Below are 17429 nucleotides of genomic sequence, written 5' to 3' on the forward strand. Positions count from 1 at the left end.
GACTATCAAAATAATGTAATTCAGAACTTGATATGCATACACTCGCACACGCAGATAAAAGATTCATAGTGTCCCACAGAAGTTAGAACTGAAATAGCAAAGACACTTGTGAAAGGCAAAAGCCAAAGTATTTGGGTTCACTTCTTCCCTTTTGCTGGCTGGAAGTCTCACTGGGATGCTCCAAAGGAGGGAATAAGAGAGTAATAGAAATGGCAAATAGTGACAAGGCAAAGAAGAACAGAGTTCCAACTGCTTTGTTTTTTCTACTGTTGATTCACCACTTACTAAAAGTTAATGATGTGCAGAAAACATCAAATCAGAAAACAGCGGGGGAAGAAACAAATGCACGCTGATAGCTTACAACTGAACACAGAACAGCTTGGAAAGACCGTGAGACCGTGAGAAAATACTAACTTTTAATCTTTCACCTAGTACCACCAATACCATCAATTTCATGTCAGCTGCCTCACTTCACATTTAATAATAATAATAATAGTTTATTCTTATATACCGCCATACCCAGCGAGTTCAAGGCGGTTTACATCGAATTAGATTAGGATCTGCCTAGACAGGCAGATTTACAATTATTTATCAGATTTACAGCTTTAATCAAACTAGACAGAGGATGTGGAAAGTAGGGAAAAAGGGGAAGGCCTCATGAGGGAGGCGGAGTGGGGAGGGGGGGAGCATTGTGTTTTGGGGGGGGGGGAGATATGGAAGGGTTAATAAGAAACAGATAAGCTGTTATATTTCAGTGACCAGGAGAGAAGACGAGGAGAAGAAAGGGAGAGTTATTTTAATCTCCGATGTCAAAGCTAATAAACTTAAATTAACAGTCGCCAGATGGGGGCTGGTAGTAGTACAACCCATTTTATGCAATTAGGAAGAGAGACACAAGCCACAAAGTGTTTGAGGATGGGGTTAAAAAACAGAAGCGTGTGGAGTTTAGTGAAGTGGATGATGGTGAACATGAAATATATGGAGAAGAGTTCCCCTTGAGTGGAAACAGAAGGGAGGAAGAGCAGAATGGAGCATTCTGCTCTTCCTCCCGGTTTCTGATTAACAGGTTGTCATCTCCCAGAACTGGCACAGGCACGCCGGCCTGCAGTGTGACAGCCTGGTGGAAGTTTAGACTCGGCTTCATCGCCACCAGCTTTTTCATGGTTTGGAGGATAGCAGAGCCTTGGGAATCCATGAAATGCTGGGAGTAAGACAAGTCCACGATGGATTGAGGTGGAAATGTTTGCCTGATGGAAGCACTCAGCTTAATCCCAGCAGCCGCCCAAGCACTCCAAAAAATCATGCTTGGTCTTTGCTCCCTCCCTCCTTTGCTGCACACTGCAGCATCCTACTGGTTCACTCAGGTCCTCAGCTCTTGCAGCGTTTATAAAAATCAGAAAAAAAAACTTGTACCACCACCCACTCCCCATGCTGGGGAGAAGGGGAGAGATGTTGGACTATAGGACTCCCTGGATATATTTTAAGTCAGCTCCGGAGAGAGGGGATGAGAGAGAAAGGAGAAATGCTGGACCAAAGGTGGGGTAGAAGAGACTGGAGAAAGAAATGATAAGCCCAAAAAATAGGGGGGAGGGGGTGAAGAGAGAGAGAAAGAGAGATGGTAGACAGATACTGGATGCAGAGGGGATAGTAACATAGTAAATGACGGCAGATAAAGACCTAAACAGTCCATCCAGTCTGCCCATAAGTTATACCCATTAAAAAATACACGATTAAATGAACTTCTTTGAACTGAAGATATGCTGGATGAGCTGCAGCCAGGAAACAAGAGCATGTTGGTCCTGGGGATGGGAAGAGGAAGGGAGAAATGCTGGACAAGGAGGGAAGATATAGAAATGTTAGACTTAGGGGAAGCTGTTAATAGCATTTGCCCCTAAGTTTCTCCTATCCTATCCCCTTCCAAGTACTAAGAACAGGTGATTGCATTTCTCCCCAACATGGAAATCTTCAGGGAGAATGTGGACAGCCTATGCCTTTTCTCATTCCAAGCCAATTCCCTTGAGAATAGATTAACTAAATCTCTTTGTGGACAATGCTTGAGCTGAACCTGCCATGGTTATAAGTCCCTACATAACTCCCTCTAATTTACTTAGCAAGATAATTAATCATTTGCACTAACAGAAGCTTCAGGTTGAACATCGTTTGGTCTATGATCTAAGTAAAGGGGGCCGGAGAGTTGTTTCCACAACAGGGAAAATGAGGTTTAACGTGAATAACTATAAGCTGATGCATGTCGATAACAAAAATCTTATACACAAATATAGGATGTCCGGTGCAGTACTCAGAGAGACCCCTCAGGAAAGAGACTTGGGAGTACTGGTAGACAAGTCAATAAAGCCATCCGCGCAAAGCACGGCCACGGCAAAAAGGGCAAACAGAATGCTAGGAATGATTAAGAAGGAGATCACAAACATATCGGAGAAGGTTATCATGCCGCTGTACTGAGCCATGATACGCCCCCACCTGGAATACTGCGTCCAGCACTAGTCGCCCTACTTGAAGAAGGACATAGTACAACTTGAAAGGGTCCAGCGAAGAGCCTTCCTCCTGCCTCCAACTAAGAAGGTATGAGGGAAGGGGAGGCAAGTGATTTCATTAGGCCACCAGGAAAATGTATTTGCTAGGAGGCCCAGCCCAGGGCTCAGGGCCCAAGACCCCACTGGTTCAGGTAAGATTTGGGGGGAGGGGGGTTAGAGGAATCCAATGGACCACTGGAGTAAAATCATCAATATTATAACACCCTTGTGCCTATGCTTCTGCAATCCCCCAAAATATTTTTGTTTTTTGTTGTTTTTTTTAAATACAAAACACAGTCCCCCCTATGGTTTCATGGTCTATGACCACTTCATCAGGGTATTTGGGACTGTATCTAGGAAAACAAATTAATATAAGGGAGTCTGTATATCAAAAGGCTTTCAGACTTAAATATAAAGGAAAATATGATAAGCAGTTAAACTTACAGATATATAAGCTCTTCCTTCTTTCTTGCTCTGTAGTTAACCATGGTGAACCATAGGGGGGCTGTGTTATATATAAAAAAAGAAGAAAAAAAACATTTTAGGGGTTTGCAAAAGAGCACAAGGGCGTTACAACATTTCATAAGGAGCATTGAAGGTTTTTTATGCCTTTGATGTGTGTGTGGTACAGCCATTGTTGCTGGCACATTCCCACAGTGGACAATCCAGGTCACCAGTACCTGGCCAAAACCCAAGGTGTAGCAATATTCCATGTTACCGATACAGGGCAAGCAGTGACTTCCCCTGTGTCTCTCTCAATAACAACTCTGGACTTTTCCTCCAGGAACTTGTCCAAACCTTTCTTAAAACCAGCTACACTATCTGCTTTTACCACATCCTCTGGCAACACGTTCCAGAGCTTAACTATTCACTGAGTGAAAAAAATTTCCTCCAATTGGTTTTAAAAGTATTTCCCTGTAACTTCATCGAGTGTCCCCTAGTCTTTGTCATTTTTGACAGACTGAAAAAACTATCCACTTGTACCTGTTCTACTCCACTCAGGATTTTGTAGACTTCAATCATATCTCCCCTCAGCCGTCGCTTTTCCAACCTAAAGAGCCCTAACCGTTTTAGGCTTTCCTCAAATGAGAAGAGTTCCATCCTCTTTACCATCTTGGTCGCTCTATTTTGAACCTTTTCTTGCACCACTATATTTTTCTTGAGATAAGGGGACCAGAACTGAACGCAATACTCCAGATGAGGTCTCACCATGGAGCGATACAGTGGCATTATAACATTCTTAGTCTTGTTAACCATCCCTTTTTTAATAATTCCTAGCATTGCTTTTTTGGCCACTGACGCACATTGGGCAGAAGATTTCATCGTATTGTCTACGATGACACCCAGATCCTTTTCTTGGGTGCTAATCCCCAAGGTGGACCCTAGCATCCGGTAACTGTGATTCAGGTTATTCTTCCAATGTGCATCACTTTGTATTTGTCCATATTAAATTTTATCTGCCATTTGGATGCCCAGTCTTCCAATTTCCTAAGGTCCGCCTGCAATTCTTCACAATCCGCATGTGTTTTAACAACTTTGAATAATTTAGTGTCATCTGCAAATTTAATCACCTCACTCGTCATTCCAATTTCCAGATCATTTATAAATAAATTAAATAGCATCGGTCCCAGTACAGACCCCTGCGGTACTCCACTATTTACTCTCCTCCATTGAGAAAAATGACCATTTAACTCTACCCTCTGTGTCGGCAAAAAGGGCGAACAGAATGCTAGGAATGATAAAGAAGAGGATCACGAACAGATCAGAGAAGGTTATCATGCCGCTGCACCAGGCCATGGTGCGCCCTCACCTGGAGTACTGCATCCAGCACTGGTCGCCGTACATGAAAAAGGTCATGGTACTACTCGAAAGGGTCCAGAGAAGAGCGACTAAAATGGTTAAGGGGCTGGAGGAGTTGCCGTACAATGAGAGATTGGAGAAACTGGGCCTCTTCTCCCTTGAAAAGAGGAGACATGATCGAAACAGTCAAAATACTGAAGGGACTAGACTTAGTAGACAAAGACAAGACTGTTCACACACTCCAAGGTAGGGAGAATGAGAGGGCACTCTCTAAAGTTGAAAGGGGATAGATTCTATAGAAACGTAAGGAAGTTCTTCTTCACCCAGAGAGTGGTGAAGAGCTGGAACGCTCTTCTAGAGTCTGTTGTAGAGGAAAACACCCTCCAGGGTTTCTAGACTAAGCTGGACAAGTTCCTGCTAAATTGGAACATACGCAGGTGAGGCTGGACTCATTTAGAGCACTGGTCTTTGACCTGGGAACTGCCGTGTGAGCGGACTGCTGGGCAGGATGGACCACTGGTCTGACCCAGCAGCGGCAATGCTTATGTTTTTATGTTCCTAATCCAGAACTGAACTTTGCCACCTATCCCCATGACACTTCAATTTTCTCAGGAGCCTCTCGTGAGGAACTTTATCAAAAGCTTTCTGAGAATCTAGATACACTATATCAACCGGTTCACCTTTATCCACATGTTTATTCACACCTTCAAAGAAGTCAAACAAATTTGTGAGGCACGATCTCCCTCGGCTGAACCCATGCTGACTCCATCTCATTAAATCATGTTTGTCTACGTGTTCCACAATTTTATTTTTTCTAATCGTTTCTACCATTTTGCCCCGCACTGAAGTGAGGCTTACCGGTCTGTAATTTCTCAGATCTCCCCTGGAGCCCTTTTTAAAAATCGGCGTAACATTGGCCACTTCCAATCTTCAGCCTTTTTCGTTCTCTGCTACGAGAGTGTGTTCATAGTGGTTATTTAGAGTATTTTGGTGGAGAGGTTTAAATTTCATGTTTATATTTAGATGAAGATATCTCTATAGCTGCTATTTTCATGTGTCTCCTTAAATACTTGATAAGATTAGTGGCAGTCATTTGAAAAAGCATTTGTTAATGCAAAAGGCACTTGACAAAGAGTAGATTTTTGCTTTATGATACTCATACTGTTTTGAGGTGGAAAAGATTTTTATATACATACTCAGTATGTCATCTGCACAGGACTGATTTTCTGACATTGTGTCAGACCTACCTCTAATCAGTGTTGAACACATATTCACCAATGCTTTTGTTTGCAATAAAATTCAAGACTGAATGCCACATTAACACAGAATTATTATAACTAAATCCACCCTGGAAGGCAATTTTACTCTTGGACCAGTTAACCCAGATATAAAATTGTTCCAAATTAAATGCCTGATATCCACAAGGGTGTTTCTCACTGGATCAGTGGGGAAAGTGTTTAGTATACAGGCTCTTATATTTATATGAATGGGTTTGGTAGTAATATGAACACTTCTCAACCTTATTTTGTTAGGATCTATGCACAAGCTTTGCATCTCTGTTTCAGTGCCACATAATCCAGCTGACCCCATGAGATACAAAAAAAAACAAACCATCTGGTTCCTAGCTAAAGCAATAAAATTAAACCTCCCATAAACAGTGTGAACACATGAGCAGACTAAGGGCTCCTTTTATGAAGTCGCGTTGGCGGTTTAACGCACGAGCGAGCGCTAAACTGCCGGCCACGATAGCCACTACTGCCTCCTCTTGAGCAGGCAGTAGTTTTTCGGCTAGCGCATGATAAAAAGTCGCATGCGATAAAACCGCTAACGTAGCTTCGTAAAAGGAGCCCTAACTCATATATTTAATTCCAAAGTATTTCCACAATATGCATAATATGGAACCATGTTAATAAAATTATAACTGAATCTTGAAGTAACTGATTTAGGGACAGAAGAGCTTCTGTATATAATCAGTTTAGATTTCTGCAGATGGAAGGAGCTCTAAAAAGACTTCATACACAGCCTTAACTAGGGCAGAACAAGCAGGGCAGCTGCCCAAGTCAGAAAGCGCTGGGAGTGTCCTTGTTGATGCTAGGCCCGGTGCAGGCCTTATAAGCTTCAGCAGAGAAACAGACCCATGTTACAAGGAGAAATTCAATGCAACCATCCCCCCACTTGCTCCCAAGACGAAGAGCAAGCAAACCAACATCCACACCCTCCCATCCTAAAGGCCGAAGAAGGAACCTATGATTTAATGCCCCTATTGCAGCCTGCCCATCTGATCTCATTGGCAGGGGAATGCTCCCTATCACCAAGAACTGCAAACAAGGCAAAGTAGTGGGGAGAAGAAGTGTAGAGGCATCAGTTAGATTTAAATCCTAGTTTCCCTGGATTTCAGCTCATTGCTCTCACCACTAGGATACTGCTCCTCTCATAAGATTCATCAGCCCTTGAACACAATAGGAGAAAAAAATAAATACTAACTGCAAGAGTTGACAAGGAGGAGTGCCTGATGTAAGACAGCAGGGGAAGAAAAGGGATAAAGAGGTAAAAATTGAAAAAAGGCCTTGGAAAAGAAATTAGGAAGATATCTAAAAGAAACCAAGACCAGATAAAACTTGTCCATACAACAGGCAGAAAGAAAATATTTTACTTTGTCAGCTTTGGGAAAGTAGGTGGGATTTGATATACTGCCTTTCTGTGATTACAATCAAAGTGGTTTACATATTATGTAAGGTACTTATTTTGTACCTGGGGCAATGGCGGGTTACGTGACATATCCAGAATCAGAAAGAGCTACAGTAGAAATCAAACCCAGTTCCCCTTGTTCTCAGGACAATGCACTAACCATTAGGCTACTTCCTCATATCTTTGCTATGTACAGGTAGAAATCCATTTGTTTTCTCTCTTACACTGCTAGTAGTCTGATTTTTTTTTAGGTTTCTATTTCAGATTTCTTGCATATTTGTGGACCCTTCTGTATTAGGTAAAGAGTGGTACGACACTGGGCCCTTTGATATGACTGAGGTGAGAAATTCTGATAGTTCACAGTGGCCAGATAAATCTAAGAGGGTCACCTTTTTGACTACTTGGTGATTATTAATTTATAACACCAATATCAGAGCACCAACTTGTGGTGCTGCATACAGGGTGGAAGTGAACCTTTTTGCTTATCCATAGCTGCCACATTCTCTGGTTCCGGATCGGCCTAGAAGACTGAATGAGATAATCAGGCGATCATGAAGAACTTGGTCAGAGGGTACCCGGACAGCAGCAGAGCTGGAGGTATGGAACAGAAGACACCCCAAGTCCACTCCTTTAAAAGGAACAGTTTGAGGGATGGACTGGATTGGCACACTGCTGCCAGTATTTTGATCAGTTTCCATTCCCGATACACAAGTGGGGGGAAGGGTTTGAAGGCATTTGCCAGGCAAAAGAATGACTGGATCAAGTTGTTTGGTCAACCTGTGGTAAGTTGATAACACACCTAGAAGCAATGGAGAGAACTGAAGGCTCAAGGCATCAGGGACTAGAAAGGCACTTGAGGACCATCAAGGCCTGAGGGAAGCTCAATGACCACAAGGGTGACAGGGTACAGCTGAGCAGTTTAAGGTCTACTGGGGAGAATCGTGGGGAAGGGAGCTGCTATTTTTAAATATATTGAGCCTCTCAACTCCTAATATGTACAGTGTATCATTCTGCTTGTCTTTGCATTAAATTTTAACTGACAAATATTATACCATTCTTCTAATTTTTTTGATCACTTCTGATGTTTTCTACCCAGGATATCCACTCTGTTGCAAATCACCTGCAAAGAGGCAAGCTTTCCCTTTAAACTCTTCAGCAATGTTGTTCACAAATATACTGAAAAGACTGGCCCCAAAATCTGATATCTGAGGCACTCTGCTATTCACATTTCCATCCTTCACATGAACTCCATTTACTACCACCCTTTGCCTCCTATCAGTCAGCCAATTTCTCATCCAATTTACCATCCCCAACTCTTAGCTTATCTATGAGCATACTACAAGGAACCGTATCAAAGACTTTGCTAACATCTAAATTTATTTATTTTAGGTATTAATACTGTCTATCAAGCAGTTTACAATAAGGTACTCTAGCATTTTCCCTATCTGTCCTGGCAGGCTCACAATCTATCTAATGTACCTGGGTCATTGGAGGATTGAGTGATTTGCCAAAGTCACAAGAAGCAACATAGAATATGAAACCACAACCTCAGGGTGCTGAGGTGGTAGCTCTAACCACTAGAAAACCCAAAGAAACAAGGTGGAGAGACGATGTTCCTGAAAAGGACTTTATTAAAAATGCATAAATATGTAGCAATCCACATAAACATCTTAAGGACCTAGGGCTAGATTCACTAAGCAAACCAATCGTGTACCGATCAGTTTGTGACCCCTTTGCGACCCGATTTTACTCCGGCCCAATTCACTTACCTCTCTGCCGATCCGATTCTGATCCGCACATGCAAATGAGAGAAATGGCATGAAAAGTAGGCAGGGACGCAATTCACTAAAGAAATCTTGCAAACCGACTGGACTGGCAGGTCAACAAAGACCAGTCACAAATGTCCTTTCTGACTCTCCAGCTCCTTACCGCCCTGCTCTCTGCTGCCCTGACAAAATATTTATCTCTCTGCCCCGATCTCAACTTTCTGCCCCATCTTGCCCTGCTCTCAGCTGCCCTGACCCTGGATCTCTGCCCCGATCTCCTGCTCCTCTCTGCCCTAATCTGCTGCTATGGCCACCCTGCTCTTGCCCCAAATATCTTCTGCCTGCTGCCATGACTTGCCGCCCTGCTCTTGTCCCAAATCTCTCCTGCTGCCCCGACTCTCCTGCCCTTCCCCACACTGCAAGCCTGTAGTTTTAACCCACGAGTTAAAACCACGGGCTCACTGGGCTAGTAAAAGTTTTTTTTTAAAAAAGTCATGGCTCTAGACGGCTCCAAGACGCATGCGCAGACCATCTACAGATGGTCTGTGCATGCGTCGAGATCACACACTAATGATCCGTGCAGTCAGAGGGGGGCGTTCCTCCGATCGCCTTCATTTTAATTTTTTTGTTTTGTAAATTCGTCGGGCCTACACGGATCGGCCACGCTATGGAGGCTAGTGAATCTAGACCCTATTCTGCTGGGAACACTGGACCCAACACGCTCCATATTTCGACAAACGAGTCTTCCTCAGGAGTCCCTGCTAGTCCTAGGGTGAAAGATACGTGGAAAGGCTAAACAATCCAAAAGTAATCTCTTCTGCACCGTCTAGTCCTAGTCCAATCTCAATACCTTCTCCCAAAGCAAATGCTCACTGCAATGCATACCATCCCGTGATAGTGTGATTCGGACACCACCTCTTTTGTTTTGCTTTAACCACTAGGCCACACCTTCCTCCGTACCCAGCAAATGCCCAGATAAAAAAATGGAATCAGATTCGAACAACAAGATTAGCCTTTGGTAAAGCCATATCGTCTCAGAGCTTATAACTCATTGGATTATAAATATATATTTATTTCTAAAATTTACCTCCCTGTGAACAAAGCTGCCCTGTGAACTTCAATAAAATAAGTTGCTCAACATTTCATATTCTGCTCTTTTCACTGGTTTTCAGCATTATATCTGCTTAATTTCTCTTCTCCTCCCTGTTTCTTACTTTAAAAAAAGCAAAAAAGCACAAAAAAATAAACCCTTCTCTTTTCTCTGTTAAATCTTATTTCCTCTTCCTCTTCATAGGAATAAGGGTAAGACTTATAGTCCCACCATATATAGAGACACAAATAATCAGGACTACTCAAATCAAGTCACTTCACAACCAATCAAGATGACCTTTATTCTATGCAATCACTGTGGTGCTTTAATTCCAAGACACACTATTTGGAGGCTTAAGGCTTGCCCCATCTGTCTTCAACTTGCTAGTATTAAGGAGGAGCTCTGCAAACTTAAACAGGAATTGAATACAATTAAAGCAGCTTTCATCACTCCACAAAATCATACCAACTTACCACCTCTACCTCAAAGAATAAAACAGCGCAGGAATAAATGGGTCACAGTAGGCTCAGGAAGACTGCGACATGTAACACAGAAACATCCACCTTCACTAATATTACCTCTACAGAATTCCTTCGCTCCACTAGTGCACTGCGATACTCAAGAAAACACAAGGGAGGTGGGACTGGAACCAATAAAGGTAACTCAAGAGAGCAAGCACACCCTAAGCACAAATAAAAAGGCCAAAAACAGAAAACTATTACTGTTGGGGGATTCCATCATCAGAGGCATTAACCTTGGACACAAGGCGAGGAGACCAAAATAGTGAAATGACTTCCAGGATCCTCAGCTACCAGGAGTTCCAGGCAAATACAGACTATAATTAAGGAAGAAACTAAGGATTTTAACACTGATGTTGTTATCCAACTGGGAACAAATGACCTGGCCAACAACTCCACACTTGCAGCACAGAAAGCTCTTCGGGAGCTTGTAGAGGGCATGAAACCTTTTGTAAACACTTTAGCTTTTTCTGAAATACTGCCTGCATATGGAAAGGGAGAGCAAAGAGTGAAAAACACAGAGGACTTTAATAGATGGCGCAAAGCCTGGTGTCATCAAGAAGGCTTCAGGTTCATAGGAGGATGGGGAAATACATGGAAGGACAAGAAGCTATATTGCACTGATGGGCTACATATTACTACAGCAGGAAAAAGAAACCTTGCAGAGAAATTTAGACAATATTTTTCTAGGCATTTAAACTAGAAGGTGGGGGTGGTGTATGTACGAAGGACAATTATATAGAGACCACCCCCGGCAAAAGAAAAGATGTGATAGTAGTAAAGACTGCAACATAAGCAATATCAGCAACTCATTTCTTAGTATTGCAACGGAAAGTGAAACGAAACAAAAATCCATACGAAAAAGGAGATTATCACTGAAAAATAGCTGGAAAGAGATGACCACAAATGCTCGCAGTCTAAGCAACAAAGTTCATGATCTGCAAGCTCTGATGTTAGAGGCAGATCTAGATATTGTCGCTATCACAGAGACATGGTTCAGTGAATCACATGGACGGGATGCAAACATACCAGGATATAATCTTTTTAGGAAGGACAGAGATGGTCAAAAAGGTGGAGGAGTAGCTCTCTATGTAAAGATCAATATCCAAGCGACCGAAATGCAAGGGACCTGGGGAGAGGAAGAAGCGATATGGATTGCTCTGAAAAGAGAAGATGGAACTTCTATCTATGTGGGTGTAGTCTACAGACCTCCGACTCAATCGCAGCAATTTGATAAGGATCCGATTGTGGATATCCAAAAGTTTGGAAGGAAAGAGGAGGTTCTGCTGTTGGGAGATTTCAACCTGCCGGATGCGGACTGGAATATTCCGTCTGCAGAATCGGAAAGAAGTAGGGAGATTGTGGATGCCTTTCAAGAGGCTCTGCTCAGAAAAATGGTGACGGAACCCACAAGGGAAAAAGCGATATTGGATCTGGTCCTCACAAATGGAGAGAGTATCTCTAATGTTCGAGTGGGTGCTCACCTGGGAAGTAGCGATCATCAAACGGTTTGGTTTGATATATCGGCTAAAGTGGAGAGCAGCCGCACGATACTTAAAGTCCTAGATTTCAAACGTACGGACTTTAATGCTATGGGAGAGTACCTGAAGAAAGAGCTGTTAGGATGGGAGGATATAAGAGAAGTGGAAAGACAGTGGTCTAAGCTGAAAGGAGCGATAAAAATGGCTACGGACATTTATGTGAAGAAAATCAATAAAAACAAGAGAAAAAGGAAGCAGATATGGTTCTCCAACCTAGTGGCTGAGAAAATAAAGGCGAAAGAGTTGGCGTTCGTGAAATATAAAAAAAACCAAGAAGAGGAGAGCAGAAAGGACTACAGGGTGAAACTGAAAGAAGCCCAGAGAGAGATACGTCTGGCGAAAGCACAGGCGGAAGAACAAATGGCTAAAAATGTAAAAAAGGAAGACAAAAAATTTTTCAGATATATTAGTGAAAGGAGGAAGATGAAAAATGGAATTGCTAGGCTAAAAGATGCTGGGCACCAATATGTGGAAAGTGATGAGGAGAAAGCGAATGTGCTAAACAAATACTTCTGTTCTGTGTTCACAGAAGAAAATCCTGGAGAAGGACCAAGATTGTCTAGCAAAGTTACACGAGAAAATGGAGTAGATTCTGCGCCATTCACGGAGGAGGGTGTTTATGAGCAACTTGAAAAACTGAAGGTGGACAAAACGATGGGACCAGACGGGATCCATCCCAGGATACTAAGGGAGCTCAGAGAGGTTCTGGCGAGTCCTATTAAAGACTTGTTCAACAAATCTCTGGAGACGGGAGTGATTCCTGGGGATTGGAGGAGAACGGATGTGGTCCCTATTCATAAAAGTGGTCACAGGGATGAAGCAGGAAACTACAGGCCGGTGAGCCTCACTTCAGTTGTTGGAAAAATAATGGAAGTGTTGCTGAAAGAAAGGATAGTGTATTTCCTTGAATCTAATGGGTTACAGGATCCGAGGCAACATGGCTTTACAAAAGGTAAATCGTGCCAAACGCACCTGATTCAATTTTTTGATTGGGTAACCAGAGAGCTGGATCGAGGACATATGCTAGATGTAATTTACTTGGATTTCAGCAAAGCCTTTGATACAGTTCCTCATAGGAGGCTGTTGAACAAACTTGAAGGGCTGAAGTTAGGACCCAAAGTGGTGAACTGGGTCAGAAACTGGCTGTCGGACAGACGCCAGAGGGTGGTGGTTAATGGAAGTCGCTCGAAGGAAGGAAAGGTGACTAGTGGAGTCCCTCTGGGTTCGGTGCTGGGGCCAATCCTGTTCAATATGTATGTAAGTGACATTGCTGAAGGGTTAGAAGGAAAAGTGTGCCTTTTTGCAGATGATACCAAGATTTGTAACAGAGTAGACACTGAAGAGGGAGTGGAAAATATGAAAAAGGATCTGCAAAAGTTAGAGGAATGGTCTAATGCCTGGCAACTAAAATTCAATGCAAAGAAATGCAGAGTAATGCATTTGGGGATTAATAATAGAAAGGAACCGTATATGCTGGGAGGAGAGAAGCTGATATGCACGGACGGGGAGAGGGACCTTGGGGTGATAGTGTCCGAAGATCTAAAGGCGAAAAAACAGTGTGACAAGGCAGTGGCTGCTGCCAGAAGGATTCTGGGCTGTATAAAGAGAGGCTTAGTCAGTAGAAGGAAGAAGGTGTTGATGCCCCTGTACAGGTCATTGGTGAGGCCCCACTTGGAGTATTGTGTTCAGTTTTGGAGCCCGTATCTGGCGAAAGATGTAAGAAGACTTGAGGCGGTCCAGAGGAGGGCGACGAAAATGATAGGAGGCTTGCGCCAGAAGACGTATGAGGAGAGACTGGAAGCCCTGAATATGTATACCCTAGAGGAAAGGAGAGACAGGGGAGATATGATTCAGACGTTCAAATACTTGAAGGGTATTAACGTAGAACAAAATCTTTTTCAGAGAAAGGAAAATGGTAAAACCAGAGGACATAATTTGAGGTTGAGGGGTGGTAGATTCAAAGGCAATGTTAGGAAATTCTACTTTACGGAGAGGGTGGTGGATGCCTGGAATGTGCTCCCGAGAGAGGTGGTGGAGAGTAAAACTGTGACTGAGTTCAAAGAAGCGTGGGATGAACACAAAGGATCTAGAATCAGAAAATAAGATTAAATATTGAACTAAGGCCAGTACTGGGCAGATTTGCACGGTCTGTGTTTGTATATGGCCGTTTGGTGGAGGATGGGCTGGGGAGGGCTTCAATGGCTGGGAGGGTGTAGATGGGCTGGAGTAAGTCTTAACAGAGATTTCGGCACTTGGAACCCAAGCACAGTACTGGGTAAAGCTAAGAAGAAAAAATTTAAAAATTTAAATTGAATCAGGTTGGGCAGACTGGATGGACCATTCGGGTCTTTATCTGCCGTCATCTACTATGTTACTATATGTTACTTAACACCTAAGCAGTTTACATAAAAACACGCATATTAACTTAAATACAACACACTCACTCATAACATCAGCATAATACAACAACAATGAACAATACAAACAGTGCTCTATAGATAATATTCTCTGACTCTAACATGATAGTACCAGTCTACTTCTGATGACAATTCAAGAAAAAGCTTGTACAAAAAAGTGTTAATTAACTGTTTTTTAAAGCCTAAACCTTTCAGACACAAGTATAAGTAAGAGCCCAGCAATGTGTTCCATAATGCTGGGTCTGCTACAGAAAAGGCTAAGTGTCTAGTACTGACATATGTACATCAATCTCTTCCGGAGTAACACATAAAGGAACAATGTCTACTTCAAACGTCTTTTATCATACTGTGGTGCTCAGATTCCAAGATGGAAAGTTAAAGAACTCAAAAAGGGCAAAAGCCCTAAAGAGACTTATATGGTATCGATCATTGCACCGGGTTGTAAAAGATGTTATGAAGTACTAATAGATGGTTTATAAAGTTCATAAATCCAAAGATTGCAAAAAGGTTAATAGTCCGATTTTTAAGCAACTTTGTATAGTTAAAGCTTCAATGAAGTAAATAACTTAGCTGAGATATAGAGAATGCATAGGTGTAGCTGGGTCCTGACGCGTTTCGCCGCTCTGGCTTCTTCAGAGAACCCACTCGCAATCAATATATTCACTACTTGTTTTCAATATAAGTCCTGCAACATCAAAGAACAAAGTGCATGAAAATGTCAAGATTCAAAGTTGATATTAGTAACTTAACCGAAAACTCTACCAAACTCTCGACGCTGTCAGCGGGACACCTACTGTTGATTCTGTAATCTTTCAGTTTCCTGTGACGTAAGCGCTCAGCTGAGCACCCGGCATTTATACACTGAAGAGGATGTCAGTCAACTAGTGGAGGAACGCCCACCATTCCACTTCTTTATTCAGACCAGAGGGAGTTACCGTCTGCCAGTGATAGATCCAACTTTGCTCACGCTTCCATAACCATGCTTGGGAATTGCCTCCTCTAATGCCATGAGCCACCTCTAATACCGTAAATTGTAAATCTTGAAGCTGGTGCGGAATGGCCTGCCAGTGTTGAACTAAGGGGGCATTGATGTCGCCCCTTCTGATTTTGCTCAGATGTTCTGTGATCCGTGTTTTGATGCTTCTGGTAGTGTGTCCGATATATAGCAGATTGCATGGGCACAGAATGAGGTAAACGACCCCTTGGGTATCACAATCCGAAAAATGCTGTAACATATGTTGCTTTGGTAACGTGGGATGGTGAATGCAAGTAGTTTCCAAAGCATGCATACACATAGTGCAATTGCCACATTTAAAATGTCCTTTGGGCTCAGGTATCAGGATATCTCCTGGTGTATCAACAAAATGAGACTTGGATACAAAATCCCGTAGATTTTTACCCCTAGAGTAAGCGAAGAGAGGTTGTTGCCCCAGACATTGGTGTGCCTGAAGAATGTGCCAATGTGTGTTTATAATTTTTTTGATATGGAATGCTTGATATGAATAAGGCAACGTGCACACCAATCGAGGTTCACGTTGGTCGGGGGATGGTTGCAACAAGTAATCTCGGTGGGCATATAGAGCCCGTTTGTAAGCTTTTTTGATAATGCTATGGGGGTACCCACGTTCGCTGAAACGTTGCCACATATCACCTGCCCGGAGTTTAAATTCTTCTCTGGTGCTGCACAGGCGCCTAAGTCTTAGAAATTGGCCCACTGGTAAATTGTTCTTCAGATGATGAGGGTGATAACTCCCATAGTGCAACAACGTGTTTCTATCAGTGGGCTTACGGTGAATGGTAGTGACAAAAGTTCCTTCATTGATGGTAATGTGGATGTCCAAAAAAGCTATATGGGTGTATGAGGTGCATGCAGTAAATTGCAAATGTGAATTGCATGTATTTAACCACTGTAGAAATTGGTGGAATAAATCCAGAGTGTTAATCCAGATCAAAAAAACATCATCTATATATCGTTTCCACGTGTATATTTCTGGAAAATATACAGATGAGTAAACAAAAGTGTCCTCAAAATCTGTGACATAAAGACATGCCAGAGACGGGGCCATGGTGGCCCCCATCGCAGTTCCTTGTATTTGTTGATAAAAATCAGCATCAAACATGAAGTAATTATGTTGAAGAGCAATGCTAGCTATAGAGACTAGAAAATCTACTCTGGCTTTGGACAATTGAAGGGTGTCAAGGTGTTTACGCACCACCTCAATTGCACTACATTGAGGAATATTAGTGTATAAAGCCTGGATATCAAGCGTAACCAACACTGCTCCCGGAGGAATACTATGTGGCTCCTGGAGCCAGACTAACATAGATGTGGTGTCTTTTACATAGGACTTAGCACCAGATACTAAGGGTTTCAAATAGAAATCTACAAAGTCTGACAGTGGCTCTAGAACAGAACCAATGCCAGAGACGATGGGGCGCCCAGGAGGCTTGGTCAGATGTTTATGTATTTTAGGGACGAAATATATCACAGGGATAATGGGATGATTTTGATGAAGAAACCGGTACTCCCTGTCTGTGATGGTCCCCTGTTCCAATGCCTGTAAAAGAATATGGTGAATAAGGTCTCAAATGCTCACTGTGGGATCACAGGGCAGAGCTAAGTAATAATGTCTATCACTGAGTTGCCTGCGGGCTTCGGCCACATAGGCATCTGTATCTTGTACAACGATACCCCCTCCCTTGTCAGCCGTCTTAATAACAATGTTCGATTCATGGGCCAATGTACTTAAAGCTGTGATCATTTCAGGTGACATATTACGTCTACTGTGGGAGGGTTGATGTTCTAAATTCAAAATGTCTTTCTCAACTAGATTGTGAAATACTTGCAAGTGTGGATCCAACGGCCCAGGGGGATTCCATGTAGAAGTTTTATATAACTCCATAGGGCCGGACTCGGATGGTTTGTCTTGAAAGAACAGTTTAAGATTACACTTTCTGATGAGTTTGTATAAGCTAATTCTAGTGTCCAAAGGGTTGTAATTTGTGAAAGGAACAAATGACAACCCTTTGGAAAGAACAGCAACCTCACTTGTCGTCAAAATCCTACTGGATAAG

General features: G+C 42.6%; 1 protein-coding gene across 3 annotated transcripts in view; it reads right to left on the minus strand.

Moving 5' to 3' along the window:
- EPB41L4A (erythrocyte membrane protein band 4.1 like 4A) overlaps positions 1-17429 on the minus strand; it is a 536698-nt gene that overhangs the window by 376834 nt on the left and 142435 nt on the right. The window contains exon 2 of one of the 3 annotated variants that reach the window (XM_033929129.1): positions 2979-3039. The exons of the other annotated variants lie outside the window; for them this stretch is intronic. The gene's annotated coding sequence lies outside the window, so the exon portion shown is untranslated. The remainder of the gene's footprint in view (positions 1-2978; positions 3040-17429) is intronic. 3 annotated transcript variants of the gene reach the window in all.

Source organism: Geotrypetes seraphini, chromosome 1 (assembly GCF_902459505.1).
Source record: "Geotrypetes seraphini chromosome 1, aGeoSer1.1, whole genome shotgun sequence".
Taxonomy (NCBI): domain Eukaryota; kingdom Metazoa; phylum Chordata; class Amphibia; order Gymnophiona; family Dermophiidae; genus Geotrypetes; species Geotrypetes seraphini.